General features: G+C 42.8%; 1 pseudogene; it reads left to right on the plus strand.

Moving 5' to 3' along the window:
- Positions 1–561: 561 nt before the first annotated feature.
- On the plus strand, positions 562–1,129 carry LOC111749482 (large ribosomal subunit protein eL31-like; annotated as a pseudogene).
- The last annotated feature ends 16,231 nt before the right edge of the window (positions 1,130–17,360 follow it).

Consider the following 17,360-nt stretch of genomic DNA (forward strand, 5'->3'; position numbering starts at 1 on the left):
TTCCTCTGCTTGTCCTTTAAATGCTGGTGTGCCTTGGAGATGGCCTTGAACTCTTTTATCCATTCCCCTGACGTTTTATCCACTCCCCTAGCTTAATTTACTGGATAGACTGAAGAAGTCTATATAGTTCCTTAGTGCTTGCTACATATACCACCTCATTATTATTCACAACATTTTGTTCATTATTATAAATGTATATTATTTATACCCTGCCTTGTTGCAAAATATATAACTGTGTGCCTACAAAACCGAGAACTATGTGTTGTGTATTGCACTGAACACGTTACATGAATTATCTCATTTAATCCACTCAATGAACTCATGAAGTAGGTTCTATTTATTTCTTGTATTTTATAAATGAAAACACAGGCTCTGAACAGATAAATAATTTTCCCAAGGTCACACAGAAAGTAACAGAGATAGGAGTCTGTAATGGAGTAATATTTTCATATTAAATTATGAATATGCTCATTTCTTTACCCTATGCCTCTCACCCCAACTCTCAAGCAGTAATAGGTTTTTATATGGTGACCTACAGAGGAATGATGGAAGCAGTCTAGAATGAATAATTATTGTGGAATTTTTACTTTAAAAAGAGACTGTTTAGAGACTACAGTAGGAAAAAAAAAAAAGGTAATAAAAGGTATTTTACTTTCCATTCTGGTCCCAGCACAATGGCTCCTTAAGGGTGGTGAGAAGAAGGGCTACTCTGCTATCAACGAAGTGGGACCAGGGAGTATACCATCAACAGTCACGAGCGCATCGACGGAGTGGACTTCAAGGAGCAGGCCCCTCGGCACTCAAGGAGATTCCAAAATTTGCCATAAAAGAGATAGGAACACGAGATGTGTGCTTGGACACCAGGCTCAAGACAGCTGTCTGGGCCAAAGGAATAAGGAGTGTCCCATACCATACCCAAGTACGATTGTCCAGAAAACGTAACGAGGTTGAAGACATACCAAACAAGCTCTGTTCATTAATTACCTATATACACCTCACCTCTTTCAAAAACCTACAGTCAATGTGGATGAAAAGTAACAGCTGATTATCACATAAAGTTATAAAACTGCAAAAAAAATTTTTTTTTGTAATTCTGCAAGAGCTTAGCCTTTGAATAATAAAAGTTTTTGTTGTACTTTCAAACATGAGAATTAAGCTTGGAAAATTAATTGTAGAGCTGCACCATGAACCACTGAGAAGAGAAATTGCAGAATGTGACACACAGGTCATGCTGCCTGGGTGGGGGAAGACACTTGGAGAGATTTGAGGGGAATGAGTTTTTGATATAAGTGTGAGCTTGCTCCTTGACTTCCCCCACTTCTTGGGGCTGAAATTCTGATGTAACAGAGTGACCATGACCAGTTGATAGTTTCGGAGAAACTCAAAGCAGATGGGCTTGTTTCCTGCTATCAAGGACATGGCAAAGAAAGAAGTAAGCCTCCTGGAAATGCCCTGTGTTCAGAATTAGCAAGTCCCCAGGAGGTAAATTGGCAATGGATGAGGGAGCTGTGTAGGTGGATGTGCCCAAAAGCAGCTTCGCAGAAGCCCAGACCCTTCAGAATGGGACAGGGAATGCAGGAAAGAGGCCCTGGACTCCAAAGGAGGGATCCAGAATGCAGACAGAGAGCTGGGAACCTAGAAGAGTTCTAGAGTCAGGGCAAGGGGGCCTCAGAGAACTGGAGCATAGAGAATCTGGAGCACACAGTTGTTCAAGTGAGGCTCGCCAATATCAGCAACAGAGCCTGTATATATTGATCAAAGGCCAGGTAGCTCCAGCCCACAAGACAGACAAGACTTCAGGGGATACCAGCAAGGACAGAATGACAGTTTGGAGACTGGCTAGTCCCTCCTCACTGTGGCTGTGTTATTTGAGGTTCCCCCTGAGCCACTGTGGTGCAATTAATTACTTTTGTTTGTGGCCGTTCTAGCCCACCCTGAGGTGATTGCGTGATAGGGTAATTGTGGCCTATCAAGGGGATTGGTCAGTTTTGCCTTAAAAGACAGCCAATTCCAGAGCCAAGAGGAGGAGCCCACAACCAAGGAAGAACAGCCAGGAGTGGAGAGTGCATACTTTGGACCCGGGATCCCTGCACTGAGAAGCTGCTGGAAGCAGGAGACAAAGTGAGCAAGCTGTAACCCTGAAGATGGTGAGAAGCGGCGGCAAGAGAGACCCAGCAGCAGGAGACGGCAAGGTGGGCTTCCTGGCCCACGGAGAGAGAAAGCTAAATGCCTTTCGGGGAGAGGCCTGGGGCCAGGGAGAGGTGTGCCTGCAAGCACAGCTGGGAAGAGGCTATCCTGATGGAAGGACTGTGTCCCGAATGTTCCTGAGCCTGAATTGTAACTGTTACTTTCCTAATAAACCCCATAATTGTGAGTATGGTCTATGAGTTCTTTTGGCCACTGCAGTGAATTATCGACCCTAGGAGACAAATAGAAAGTGCTGTGGGAGGGACATTTGGTGTCAGAATTGGTAAAGATGGCGGAGAGAAGAGGCTTGTTTGGCCTTTGCCTCATGGGAGTCAGCCTGGAGCTGTTGATCTTGGATTCTTTTCCCCCTTGTGGGGTTGGAGGAGGTCAGACATCACCCCCATGCTGTCTTTACAACCGACCAATGACATCCTCAAACCTCCTCCTAATAATTAATCATTCCTATTCCCTCTTTTCTTGAAAAGCCTTCCTCTGACCTAGTGTCTCTATCTAGCTATCACCCTATTTGCTTTTTCTCTTCTTATGAAGCAATTTGAAAGTTATCTACTTTTGCTCTCTCTCATTCTCCTCCCATCTATCCATGAGCCCACTCCAGTCTGACCTTTACCCATACCCTTCCCTTGATCCTGCCATTGCCAGGGTTTCCAACAGCCTCTATTGCCAAATCTATTGATTTTTATTGATCTTGACCTATTGGAAACATTTCATCCACCAGCCTCTTAAAGAAATCTCTTCTTTTGACTATACTTCCCATTACAGTTCACAATACTCCCCTAGTTTTCCTTCTCCTCTCAGTCTCTTTGGAAGGCTTGTATTCTTACGTTCCTGTGAAGGTTAAGATTGTGTGTCAACTTGGCTGGGCCATGATTCTCAATGTTTTGACAGTCATATAATGTTGTGATCACTTCCCTGCTGAGATCTGATATGTGACCATGTTGTGATCATGATGGGATCTGCTGTGAGTAGCCAGCCAGTAGAAGGGGTGTTTCCTTGAGGTGTGGCCTGCATCGAGTGTGGGCAGATGCTCAAGCAGGGCTGGTGGAGGGTGGCTTTTTGCTCTCCCTGGATCCTGCAGCTGGCTTCTGTTCCTCTGACCTCTGGTTCTTAGGACTTAAGCTAGCAGCTTACCTGAGGTCTTGCCTGCTGATGTTGGGATTTGTCAATCTTCACAGCCTGTGAGCAACATCCCTGCTCTCTGGCCTGGTGATCTTGGGCTGGCCAACCCCTGTGGCTATGTGAATCAGGAGAAGCCTCTTTTCTGACCCACGGGCTTGGGACATTACAGCCTCCACAACTGTGTGAGCCATTTCCTTGATATCAATTTCTCTCTCTCTCTAGTCATGGATTGAATTTATGTCCCCCAAAAATTTGTGTATCAGTTTGGCTGGGCCATGATCCCCAGTATTGTGTGGTTATGCTCCATTTTGTGATTGTAATTTTATGTTAAAGAGAGTTAGGGTGGGATTGTAACACCCTTACGAAGGTCACATCTCTGATCCAATGTAAAGGGAGTTTCCCTGGGGTGTGGCCCATACCACCTTTTCTCTCACAAGAGATAAAAGGAAAGGAAGCAAGCAGAGAGTGGGGGACCTCATACCACCAAGAAAGCAGTGCCAGGAGCAGAATGCAACCTTTGGGTCAGGGGTCCGTGTGCAAAGAAACTTCTAGTCCTAGTCCAGGGGAAGATTAATGAGAAGGCCAACTGAGAGAAAGCCTTCCCCTGGAGCTGGTGCCCTGAGTTTGGACTACTTTACTGCGAGGGAATAAATTTCTCTTTGTTAAAGGCATCCACTTGTATTTCTGTTATAGTAGCACTAGACAACTGAGATATATATACATTTATATGCTTTACTGGCTTTGCTTCTCTAGAGAACCCAGCCTAAAACCGTTCCCAATGTTTTTATTCTAAGACCTTTTTTTTATATATATACTCTAGACACTCTCTGGAAACCCTAGTGACATAGTGGTTAAGTGCTATGGCTTCTAACGAAAAGGTCGGCAGCTCAAATCCACCAGGTGCTCCTTGGAGACTCTACAGGGCGGTTCTACTCTGTCCTATAGGGTCGCTATGAGTCGGAATTGACTCGAAGGCAGTGGGTTTGGGTGGGTAGACACTCTCTGGATGATCTTTCCCAACTCTCAATGACTCCCACCTACATCTATATGCTAATGATTCCTGCATCTGAATCTCTACCCCAAATCTCTCTCCTGAGCTCCCAGGCATGCAACTGCTAATGAACATCTCTACTGGGTGTTACACAGACATCTTACACTCATCAAGCCTGTTCCCTGAACCCATCATCCTCCCTCAGAAACCTGCTCTTGTTTCTTCTGTCTCAGTAGATGGCACCCCCGTAAGTTCTGGAGACAAACCACCTACTTTTGTACCCCAACTCCACAACCTTCTAGCTGGATAATTTTGGGCAAGTTACTTAATTTCTTTGTGCCTTGGTTTCCTAATTCGCAAAATGTGAGTAATACTTCCTACATCATAGGATTGTGTTAAGTTTAAATGGAAGAATACACATAAAACACTGAGAATAATCCCTAGCACATATTACATTCTCAGTAGGTTTTAGCTATTGATATAATTACATACGAGTCCTTGATTTCCAGGACTAATGAATCATTAAATTATTTTGATTTTTATCTTCTTAATGGCTAATGAATCTATTCATGAGAAGTGCTGGGGGAGGTTATCAATAAAAGTGAGAGCGAATGTATCTCCATTGCCACTATTTTCATTTAGGTCACACTTATCTCTCAGCTGGGCTACTGTAACTACTTCCTAAATGGTCTCTTGTCTCCGGGACCTTCCTCCCCAGGCACATGCCACACTGCAGCTCAAATAGTTTTTCTTTTTTTCAATTGTGCTAAAATATTTATAACATAAAATTTACCATCTTTGAGTGTACAATTTGGTGCCATTAATTATATTCACAATATTATACGACCGTCACTACTATTTCCAAAACATCCCAGATAGAAATTCTGTACCCATTAAGCAATAATTCCCCTTTTTTCCCCTCCCTCAGGCCACAGTAAGTAACCTCTAAGCTATTTTCTGTCTCTATGACTTTACTTATTCTAGACATTTCATATAAGTAGAATCATATATATTTGTCCTTTTGTGTCTGGCTTTTTCAGCCCAAGTAGTCTTCCTGAAACACAAATATAATCAAATTGAAAATTATTCAGTGTTATCCCACTGCCTTCAAAATAAACCCCACACTCCTCTGCTTATCTCTTCGAAATCCTCTCTTGCCATTTTCAACTTTACAGTCTAAACTTCAGCCATAGGTAGCTATTTGCAGTTTCGTATTCTTTATATACATTGTTGCCCCTCCTCTGATCTCTCAGAGGCCACTTCTTCCAGAAAATCTTTCTTGACCAGGCTCCATGTGGTTGTGCAATTGGACACTGCACATCTCCAGAGGGTGCATGTCACAGGCAATGATGGTCAGTGCTCAACCTGCAATACCACTTGTGGCAGACCTGTGACCTTCTAAGGCCACCTTGGAAGCCCCTCTGATGGACTCCCATGCTATAGGCATAAGACCTGTCATACTATTTTAATTGTCTGCTCTTTCCATTACACTGTAAACTCTGAGGGCAGGAATTTGTGTTTCTTTATATTCTCTAGACCTGACACAAGAGTATGTGCTCAATAAATATTTGTCGAATAGAATAAGTGAATCTTATCAAGATTTGACCAATCAACCAGTTGCCGTAGAGCTGATTCCAACTATGGTGACTCCATGTGGGTTAAAATTCTATGGATCTCATAGAGTTCTAAACTCTATGTGCTCCATTGGGTTTTCAATGGCTGAGTTTTCAGAAGCAGATTGCCAGGCTTTTCTTCCAAGGCACTTCTGAGTGGACTCAAACCTCCAAACTTGCACCTTTTTCCTTTTAATTGAAATTTAGACAAAGGTTTACAGAACAAACTAGTTTCTCATCAAACAGTTAGTATATACATTGTTGTATGACATTGGTTAACAACCCCACGACATGTCAACACTCTCCCTTCTCAACCCTGGGTTCCCTATTATCTGTTTTCCTGCTCCCTCCTGCCTTCCAGTCCCTGGCCCAGGGCTGCCGCCCCTCTTTATTCTTGTTTTGTTCCGTGGGCCTGTTAAATCTTTGGTTGAAGGGTGAACCTCAGGAGTGGTCACATTACTGAGCTGGAAGTGTGTCCAAGGACCATACTCTCAGGGTTACTCAAGTCTTTGTCAGGCCAAGATGTCTGGTCTTTCTTTTTGAGTTAGAATTTTGTTTTACATTTTTCTCCAGCTCTGTCCCTCTATTGTGATCTCTGTCAGAGTGGTCAGTGGTGGTAGCTGGGCACCATCGGTTGAAGTGGACTCAGTCTGGTGGAGGCCGTGGTAGATGTGGTCCATTAGTCTTTAGTTTTCTTCTTTCTTCCTTGCTCTCGAAGGGGTGAGCAGTGGAGTATCCTAGATTGCTGCTTGCAGGCTTTCAAGACCTCAGAAACTACTCACCAAAGTAGAATGTAGAACATTTTCTTTATAAACTCTGTTATGCCAATTGGGCTATATGTTCCCTGAGACCACGGTCTCCACAGCCCTCAGCTCAGCAATTCGGTCCCTTAGGGAGTTTGGATGCTTAGACCATTTTAAAGTTAGTTGTATTACAAGTCAGTAATGTGTGATTCTATTTAGCCATATAAAGTGAATATAAACACTAGCCTTTAGGAGTGGAAATATTGGTTTCTAGCCTTGGTGAAAGTGTTGATCATAACTTCTCCGGATGACCCTTTCTGCTCAGAGCACATCATCCCCGCAAAGCTGCTCCTCTTTGTAAATCAGAACCTGGGGGATAGATTCACAACTAACCTCTGCTAACAACTTGTCAGCAGAGCCAGTACCGCAGGAGACATGGTTTTCTCCTGATGGGTTTTTACTTCCCCTGACATCCTCTTTCTGCTCAAGTAGCTAACAGGGAAGCTACTTGAGGCACAAAGCCCTTCCCCTTCCCTGGATATGTACTATTCTTACAGTGAAGCCTAACTGTTCTTGGTAAATCAACCATTATTGATGTACTCTCCAAAGTGAAAATAAACCCTGAACAAAACCTTATTTTCTCATACTCTAAAATTATGCCACAAATTACACAGCACACAATCCTGGGTGTGTACAAATGTGAGATGACACTGACCATGTTTTATCTTGAGCTTTGTGTTGGCCTTGGACCATCCTCCATGCTGTTGCCAGAGTGATATCTGATCATTTCCTGTTTAAAATTCTTTAATGGCTCAGTTACAAGATGTAATCCACTCAATTTTTCTGTGATTCAGGGTCATCATCACAGTCAATCATTTTATAGAGTAAATCTAACGATAGAGAGTTACCTTTTTTGAGTTGTGGTATATAGAAACCTCTACTCTTCAGAATATGACAAAGAACTAGGAGGGAAGCAGGCACCTGTGTAACCGTGATGGACTTCACAAATGGAATGCACTTTACTCAAAAATGTGGATAATAAGTCAATACTAGATCCAAAACAGTGATTAGAAGGGAAGAACATGACTGATAGAGTCAGGTGCACTTTACCTGCAGGAAGACACTTTACAAATTAGAGAGAGAGAGAGAGAAAAGGGGTCTATCAAAGGAAAGAAGGAATATGGAAAAACAATAAAAAGTAGACACAAGAATTTAAGTAACATGAGAGCTTGTGACGATTTAGCACAAGGACGACCAACTTTACACCCTTCAGTGGGCCAGGAGGACATTCTCTGCTGCCTTATAGGGCAGTGTAACTTCGCTGCTTCTAGTGATGTCTCTGGGCCGTAAAGAAAGAGTTCAGTGATGCTCAACACCTTTGGTTCGTGATGTTAGGAAAGGGTATAAAACATATTAGAAGGATATCTATTCAACATTGAAGCCACAAGTAAACATTAAAGCTTACCAAAATGGAATGCAAAATGCACAAAAGTATGACTTTACAGTGTCATTGAAGATTATTGGCCTACTACAGACACTTCACCAAAAATATTTAGATAATTGGGCCTAAATTTAGCAGCAATTTCCAACAGGTGGTAATTTTGCCACTCAGGGGATATTTGGCAGGGCCTGGAGGCATTTTTGGTTGTCACAACTGGGGAGTTGCTACTAGCATCTAGTGGATAGGAGTTAGGGGTGTTGCTAAACATCCTACAACACACAGGACAGCCCCCACAACAACATATCTGGCCCGAAATGTTAAAAGTGCTGAGGTTGAGAAACCCTGGCCCAAAGTAACTTTTGTTCCATTATTATTACTATTATTATTGTTAACTTCATCCAGCTAGTATAGATGTTTTATTTTGTAATTCTTGCCAAGAATTCAGTGGATAACGAACAGTCAAAAGAAATGTGTTGAAAATGGGGGTATGCAGACAGTGCTAGCAATATTGGTGTAATGCATACTGAAGGCTATAGTCTTTGATCTTCATCAGTAAGTGCTTCAAGTCCTCTTCACTTTGAGCAAGTAAGGTTGTGTCATCTGCATAACACACGTTGTTAGTAAGTCTTCCTCCAATTCTATTACCATGTTCTTCTTCATATAGTTCAGCTTCTCAGATTATTTGCTCAGCATACAAATTGAATAGGTATGGTGAAAGGATACAACCTTGACACACACCTTCCCTGAATAGAACAAGGGGCTACTGCATGGTTTAAAGTCTATGTACAGGTTCCTTATGAGCACGATTAAGTGTTCCGGAATTCCCATTCTTCACAATGTTATCCATAATATGTTGTGATCCATGCAACTGAATGCCTTTGCATAGTCAATAAAACACAGGTAAACATCCCTCTGGTATTCTCTGCTTTCAGCCAGGATCCATCTGACATCAGCAATGATATCCCTGGTTCCATGTCCTCTTCTGAATCTGGCTTGAATTTCTGGCAGTTCTCTGTTGATATACTGCTGCAGCCAATTTTGAATGATCTTCAGCAAAACTTTACTTGCTTGTGTTATTAATGATATTGTTCTATAATTTCTGCATTCAGTTGGATCACCTTTCTTGGGAATAGGCATAAATGTGAATTTCTTCCAGTTGGTTGGCCAGGTAGCTGTCTTCCAAATTTCTTGGCATAGATGAGGGAGCACTTCCAGTGCTGTATCCATTTGTTAAAATATCTCAATTGGTATGCCGTCAATTACTGGAGCCTTGTTTTCTGTCAATGCCTTCAGTGAAGCTTGGACTTCTTCCTTCAGTACCATTGGTTCCTGATCATATGCTACCTCCTGAAATGGCTGAACATTGATCACTTGTTTTTGGTGTAGTGACTCTGTGCATTCTTTCCGTCTTCTTTTGATGCATCCTGCATTATTTAATATTTTCCTCATAGAATCCTTCAATATTGCAACTTGAGGCTTAAATTTTTCTTCAGTTTTTTCAGCTTGAGGAATGCCAAACCCTTTTGGTTTTCTATCTCTTTGCTGAAGACCAAAGACCACGTCCTTCAGTATGGATTATACCTCAATGTAAAGAAAACAAAAATCCTCACAACTGGACCAATAGCAGCATCATGAGAAATGGAGAAAAGATTGGAGTCGTCAAGGATTTCATTTTACTTGGATCCACAATCAACACCCATGGAAGCAGCAGTCAAGAAATTAAAAGATGCTTTGCACTGGGCAAATCTGCTGCAAAAGGCCTCTTTAAAGTATTGAAAAGCAAAGGTATCACCTTGAAGACTAAGGTGTGCCTGACCCAAGCCGTGATGTTTTCAATCACCTTATATGCATGTGAAAGCTGGACGATGAATAAGGAAGACTGAAGAAGAATTGACCCCTTTGAATTGTGGTAGTGAGAAAGAATATTGAATATACTGTGGACTGACAAAAGAGGAACAAATCTTTCCTGGAAGAAGTACAACCAGAATGCTGCTTGGAAGCAAGGATGGTGAGACTTCGTCTCACATACTTTGGACATGTTATCAGGAGAGATCAGTCCCTAGAAAAGGACATCATGCTTGGTAGAGTACCAGCGAGAAAGAGAAAGACCCTCAACAAGATGGATTGACACAGTGGCTGCAACAATGGGATCAAGCATAATAATGATTGTGATGCTGGCACAGGACCAGCAGTGTTTCATTCTGTTGTATATAGGGTTGCTATGAGGCAAAACCGACTTGATGGCACCTAACAACAGCAAAGCGCTATTGACTCATAAGTCATAAAACCTATCTTCACAGAGGTGGAGATCTTGGCATGGGCCAAACGTTCTATCACTACTGTTTTTCTCTATACCCTTTACAACTAAATTTAGAATGTATACCTGTTAACTCTTAGGTCAAAAAAGTACGTTCACCTAGACTATAGCTAAACAATTATGCTGTAGGCTGTTGTAGAAAAATCATGAGCTCTGGTAACAATACAATAAGATTTGAATCACTTATGAATTCCTTCAATTATAAAATAGGAGAAATAAGTGTCTATATTGGAGAACTGTTTCAGGTTTAATGAGTTAAGGTAACCAAAATCTGTAGCATATAGTAGCTGATAACTATAACACCATTTGAGTACCTATGATGTGTTACGAATGTACCTAAACTTAGCCATAAATAGACTAGACCAAGAACTAGCTAATTTTTAAGATTCCAGAAGCTTTGTACTAGCTTCTGTATTTTCAGATATTTTATATATTCAACTTATAGAAGCCCTCTCCCTCTCTTTTTTTTTTTTTTTTTTATTCAGAGTACCAAAAGTAGGATTCCTTTTCTCTTTTCTTTTTTTTTTTTAAAGTCTTTCCTTCCACTCTGGGTTAAATTTTAAAAGTAATCACATTTTTCTCAATTCATTGAATTAATGGCTTGGGACTAGAAGATTTAAACTATTCTAATGCTTTACATTGGAAGCATTACTGAAAAGAAAGGCAAACTTACTATACTTATTGCCGTTTGATACACATGCTTCTTATACAGCTGCCATGCCTGGTTTGCTATATTTCAGAGAATGAAGACAGAGGTACACAGGGTGAGAATCAGATCTGGTCTCAAACTGAGAGGTAAAGCTACAATTTGGGAGAAATAGCTAAAGAGAAACATTGTCATCCAGGTACCTTATAGGGAGTTCCAAAAGCTGTAATTTAAAGAGAACACTGCCCTCTGGGAAGCTGGCGTGCCCTCAGCTCTCAGGATCATGGGTTTGGTGAAGCAGCAATTTCATAAGTCACCTTCTTGCGGCTGCAGGGACAGCCACTTGCTCCTGGGAGTCTTAAAAGCATCTCTCAACCTTTGACAACAACTTGCCCTCTTCTAGTAGAGCGTCATAAAATAGAGTGTCATAGATATGATCAAAGGATAATTTCACCAAATAAGATTTTAAAGTACATTTTCAATCTATAATTAGAGCAATATCTTGAAGTGCTGTAGTTTACATTGTAAGATAGTTGCTGAAATTTAAATGCAGTTCATCGCCAAGAAACCTGAAAGCTACTGAAGGATTCAGTGGAAAGGGACATCAGGCTTGGTAAAGTAGAGGGGCTGCAAAAACGAGGGAAACACTCAAAGAGACAAATTGACCCAATAGCCCCAACACTGGACTCAAACATACCAACAATCATGAAGATGGCACAGACCAGACAAGGTTTCATTCTGCTGTACATAAGGTCACCGTGAGTCAGAGCTGACTCGACAGCAACTACCAAAGACAACACTGAAGGATTGCTATGTAATCTCATCTGCAAAGTTACCTGAACAAACAAAGCTTTGTTTTAGGGCCTTCAGTCATTAGTAAACATTGGGAACTTGGAAACTAAGAATTAGTTGGGTTGATGCTCTTGGATGGAGACTGAGGATGGAGGGTGCAGGAGAGAGCATATCACTCACACTGTGAGATGGGAAGAATTGAAGAGCTTGAGCAGCATTTGGGGACAGAGGTTCTGGCCAGGCCCTGGAAGGAAGCAGTCATGCCGAAAGACCCTGTGAGGCCAAAAGTGGTGTATTCCTACAAAAGAAGCTCCTTTGAAGTTGGTTGAAAGAATTGTCATACCAGGAATTGTCGTTAGGTGCTGTCGAGTCGGTCCCTGACCCCACACACAAAGAAATAAAATGCTGCCTGATCTTGTGCCATCCTCATGATTGGTTGATCAGAAAATTGTGAACCATGGAGTTTGCATTGGCTAATTTTAGGCCTTTCTTCCTAGTCTGCCTTAGTCTGGAAGCTCTACTGAGAAACCTGTTCAACATCATAACAACACATAAGCCTCCAGTGACAGACAGGTGGTGGCTGCACACGTGGTGCATTGGCTGGATATTGAACCTGGGTGTCCTGCATGGAAGGTGGGAATTCTACCATTGAGCTACCAATGTCTGCACATCTGGAATAACAATGCCCGGAAATGAATGGAATGCTGGCTCTGAGCAGACAAGCAGAAGGTGGGCAGGAATCATCAGGAAAACCTAGCTTCTGCACAAGCAGAATCAGCAACCCACAGTAAAGTAGCTGTGCTGGGGGAGTAGAGCTCGCTGTAGCCATAATGACTGGTGTCCCTTGTCATCTCACAGAAGGATACAGTTGAGACTAGGAACTAAAATGGGCAGAGGAGACCAAGCAACAGAAGCTAACCCTGGCAGTTGTAAATAGCTAAGGGATTTATTGGGAAGACACTGGGTGGCTGACCAGATCAGGCCTCAAAGATAGGGTGGTGGCTAGAAAGCTGCCGCTAGTTTGGCCAACCCCTGGATGTTTATTACACCACCACCAGACTACAAACTGCTGTCCCTGTGAAAAATTTCTCAGTGATCCCGTCATCTCTGCCCTGTTTCTCAAGAGTTAAAGTTGGAGGTAGCAGCGCCTGAGTGACTGAGCTCAGGCCCCAAGCCTCTCATGTTACCTCCCTGGGCTTGGAGAAAGTGGTTATCTGTGGCCTTTGGGCTCTAGAGTGGGAGGTGGGCTTTTGCCACCAAGACTTATGCAATGGCAGACCCGCCCAACATAGAAATCAAGTGTGAAAGCTAAAAAGCCAAAGGAACTAACAAGTATCCACCACAGCGAAGCTGGTAAAACTGAAGCTTGAGAAACAAGGCTGGGTAGAAGCTGAAACCAAACTTGCCTAGGACTGCTCTCCAAGCTGAAAGGGTCTGGGAAATGAAGGGAAGCAGCACCAGTTTAGATAGGAATGATTTTAAATTTGTTTTCATTTGAACTGGCAGGGTTGAACTGAAAAATTACCTTGCAGGGAGTACTTGAAAGAAAACAGTCACACCTCGGATAACTCAGGAAGCCCCGGGCAAGCAGGAGCAACTCCGAGGAGCTGGCTGGAAGGAAGGCGCTGCCAGGCAGCTACGCTCAGGAGCATGGTATAGTTGGACTCTGGGTCCACCTGCTGGTGCAGTGTTTTCTTCAACTTCTGAGTGTTCCTTGCACTCGGCTTCTATTTCTCAGCAGGGTAATTAACAAAAACGGGCCCAGATGGAAAGTCTCAAGTGGACTCCCTGACTCAAAGGTGGGGGGAAGTGTAGTTCTTGGTGGGTTGGGATGGGAGAATGGAGGCTTCCTGAGTGATTTTTCCTTTGGTAAGGCCACACAAGACACCTCAATGCTAAGGGAGAGAATTTCGGTGGTTCTGAGACCGGGTGTACAATTGACATCTCTGCTCTCAGGGACCTGAATGAAGTTCACCCTCATAGCCAGGAGAGTCGACAGATGCCTGGTAGGAGGCTGTGGTCCCCTCAAGTCCCTCCTTCCTCTTCCTCACGACCTCGTCTGTGGATGAAGAAGAGCAAAGGAGGAGGTGCACCCAGAGGAGAGGCCGCAGGGGCAGGTCTGTTCTCATTGGCTTATGAATCTTAATGTTCTTCAGCCAGTGGCTTCTCCCTTTCCCGGAGACTGGAATGTACAAACCCCATCAGCTGAAATTCATCACTGTTTCCCAGCTTTCTCCTGCTTTCCTTCCCCAGCCTAAGGGGCCAGGCCCCATTTTGGTGTCACATTAAAGCTTCCTGTGGCTGTGCACCACAACTTAGAGAGATACCAGGGTGGTGATGAACAAGTTGTGGTATTGCTTGGGCATGAACTCACTGTTACGTGACTTCAGTAAATCCCTTTGGGGCTGCTGGAGACAGATTTTCCTGACTGTCAGTACCATGGAATAGCCCATTCATGGCAGATAGCTCCTCATTGCTTAGAGAACAGTGCTACTGTGGCCAAGGTGCCTGGGTCTGACCACCCTCTTTCAGTGAGAAAGCTGAGCTCCAATCTGGTTTCCCAGAAACATAGTTTGGCTGTGATTTTTTTTTTTTTTATCTAGGTATAATTAAATAAGTACAGTAAAATGCACAAACGTTAAGTGTAGCACTTGGAGAACTTTCATGGATGTATGTACCAGTGTACCACCACCCAGACCGAGGTATGAAACGTGTGATTGGACTTTGAGGGTGTGAGTCAATTAGGCCAATTCCCATGTGTTTTTTGGGCTGGGGGGCATGTCTAAAACTGTGGTTCTCAAACTTTAGTTTGTATCAGAATCACCTGGAGGGCTTGTTAAAATGCCGGATTGCTGGGTCCCACCCCCAGAGTCTCAGATTCAATTGGACTAGGGTGGGCTGATAATTTGCATTTCTGACAAATTCCTAGGTGATACTAGTGCTGATGGTTCAGGGACCATGCTAAATTTAGAGAATCCCCGGGCTCAGGGATTGTCAGTTAAGTGTCAGTTAAGCTGCCCCGTATTTATAATCATATAAAGTAGGAAAGCCCACTAGCAGAATAATTTTAATTCAAATGAATCAGCCACCTGCTTGCCTAATGATCTTTAAATTCTGGCCTTCTACTGTCTGACTGCTAATCCATAGACACCTTTGGCCCAGTCTCTGTTGCCAGCAAAGGGGTCAACAAAGTTATATACGTAGATATCGATCAGAATGTTGCCTCTTTGAGACTATGCTACAGCACATTAAACAGTGCTGAGTACCCAAAGAACATGACTGGGTCCGTAGGCTATTGAAGACTTTAAAGACTCATCATACCCTTTTTACAGTAAGAAACGGGCATTGATATATTGTCTTAAAATCCTAGAAGGAGTTTAACCAATCAGTACTTCTCATTATTGTTGGAGTATTTAGCAACCCTGGTGGCATAGTGGTTAAGTGCTATGCTAACCAAATGGTCAGCAGTTCAAATCCGCCAGGCGCTCCTTGGAAACTCTATGGGGCAGTTCTACTCTGTCCTATAGGATCGCTATGAGTCGGAATCGACTCGACGGCACTGGGTATTTAAAGTATTCTCTTAAAGGAGCACATTTAATAAATGTAAAAGTAACCATAAAAAATGAGGTTTTTTGTTTTTATGTTCATTTTGTGAGCTTAGAAAGCTTTATAATTTTCCATGTTTTCCAAATTTTGCTACAATGATCAAAGTTTACAATCATTAAAAAAAAAAAAAAAAAAAAGCCAAAATCTTTTTGTCCAGGGAAAACAAGAGGTCCAGGGAGTTTGAATGATTTATTGACTGACTCCTCTTGCTGCATCTATTTGGTTAAGCCAGATGTGTTTAATAAAGAATTTCTGTATTACAAGATATTTACATTTCTTCCTACAAACACTTATATATCAAAGTGTCCATGAGCTGTTTCTCACTGCTATTTGAATCTACACTGTACAAGAAATACATTTTTAAAGAATCTTTTAATATCTTATCTTCCTCTCTCTCTCTCTATACATATATATTTTCTTTTTTAAAAAAGCAGCATGGAGGTGAGGCAGCATTTGGGAATAGAGGGCAGATTTTTAAAAGAAAACAAAAAACACTCCTTGTGGAGTAAACAGAAAAGTCCTGATCCCTGATCCACGTTAATTCTTTTGTGTCTACTTAGTGTAGGCTAGTCTAGCCAGTGGTTGCACTATAAGAAAACCTTCTGGCAACTCTTTGTTTAGAAAGGAAATTCACTTGCCGATAGGATTTGCTCTGTTGACTCTGCCTTCTGTGCCGTCAGGCCTGAGGTGGAAGTGACTAAAAAAAAAAAAGTACAGCCAAAGGGATTCACAACAGTCCATCTTATCACGCAGGGGTGAGACCAGTGCGTCTTCCTGGCCCTTCCTAGGAGGTGGCCACACCACATTCAGGCAACAGTGAAAGTAGACAACCCTAAAGCACGAACCTGAAGATAGAGCCAGGTGCAAACGAGCTGTCATGGGAGGCAGCCAGGGCTCTGTCCACCCCATGGATCATTCAGGGCAAAACCCAACCAACACAAGCAGCTGCTGCTACTTTTTAAAAAATTGCAGTTCATTGGTCTAGTGTTTGGTTATCCTACTTTTAATCCTAAAAATATCTCAAGAAAATAGTCACAGATTTTTAGAATCTGAAGTGAAACAGCAGTCCTATAAACCTCCATCACCACCCCAATTCAGGAATCCTTGTTAAATGTGTCCCTAAATGCACATTCACTCAGCTCCTTCCCAGTGTCAAGGGCTTGCAGCTTTGCAAGGCAGCCATCTCCTTCCCCAGACAGCTCACATTGGTAAATAGCACGTGCTCATGCTGAGCTGGAATCCACCACCTGGGCCTTCCACCCAGGGCTTCTGGAGCACGTCAAACAAAGCTCCATCCCTCCTCCACAGGACAGTACCTCAAGTATCTGAAGACTCTTACTTCATCTGCTCTGTATCTCCTGTTATTATGAACAAGTATCCTGAAGACTCTCAACTGTTCTTCAGATTACTTGGTTTTTCTATCACTCACTCTTCTTGCTCTCCACCCGAGGCTTCTGCAGGCTGTTGGAGGGCTGAATATGAAATTTCTAGGTCATGAGCATTGAGCAGGTGATGAGCGTTGAGCAGAAGGCCCAGGGGGTTATCCAAGAGTCAATTCCGACTCAGAGAGACCCTACAGGACAGGGTAGAACTGCCCCACAGGGTTTCCAAGGTGCAGTGGTTAAGAGCTCAGCAGCTAACCAAAAGGTCAGTGGTTTGGATCCTCCAGCCGCTCCTTGGAAACCCTAATCAACACGACGGCAACAGATTTGGTTTTGGGTTTTGGAATCTCTATGGTGGCAGATTGCCTTATCTTTCTCCCATGAAGCAACTTGTGGGTTCGAACCATGACCTCTCAGTTAGCCCTTAACCACTGCACTGCCAGGGCTCCTCAGGGGAGTTATAACCTCACTTAATTAAGACACACTACTTCAAGCAATGTAGTCA

The sequence above is a fragment of the Loxodonta africana genome, chromosome 6 (genome assembly GCF_030014295.1).
Source record: "Loxodonta africana isolate mLoxAfr1 chromosome 6, mLoxAfr1.hap2, whole genome shotgun sequence".
In the NCBI taxonomy this organism is placed as follows: domain Eukaryota; kingdom Metazoa; phylum Chordata; class Mammalia; order Proboscidea; family Elephantidae; genus Loxodonta; species Loxodonta africana.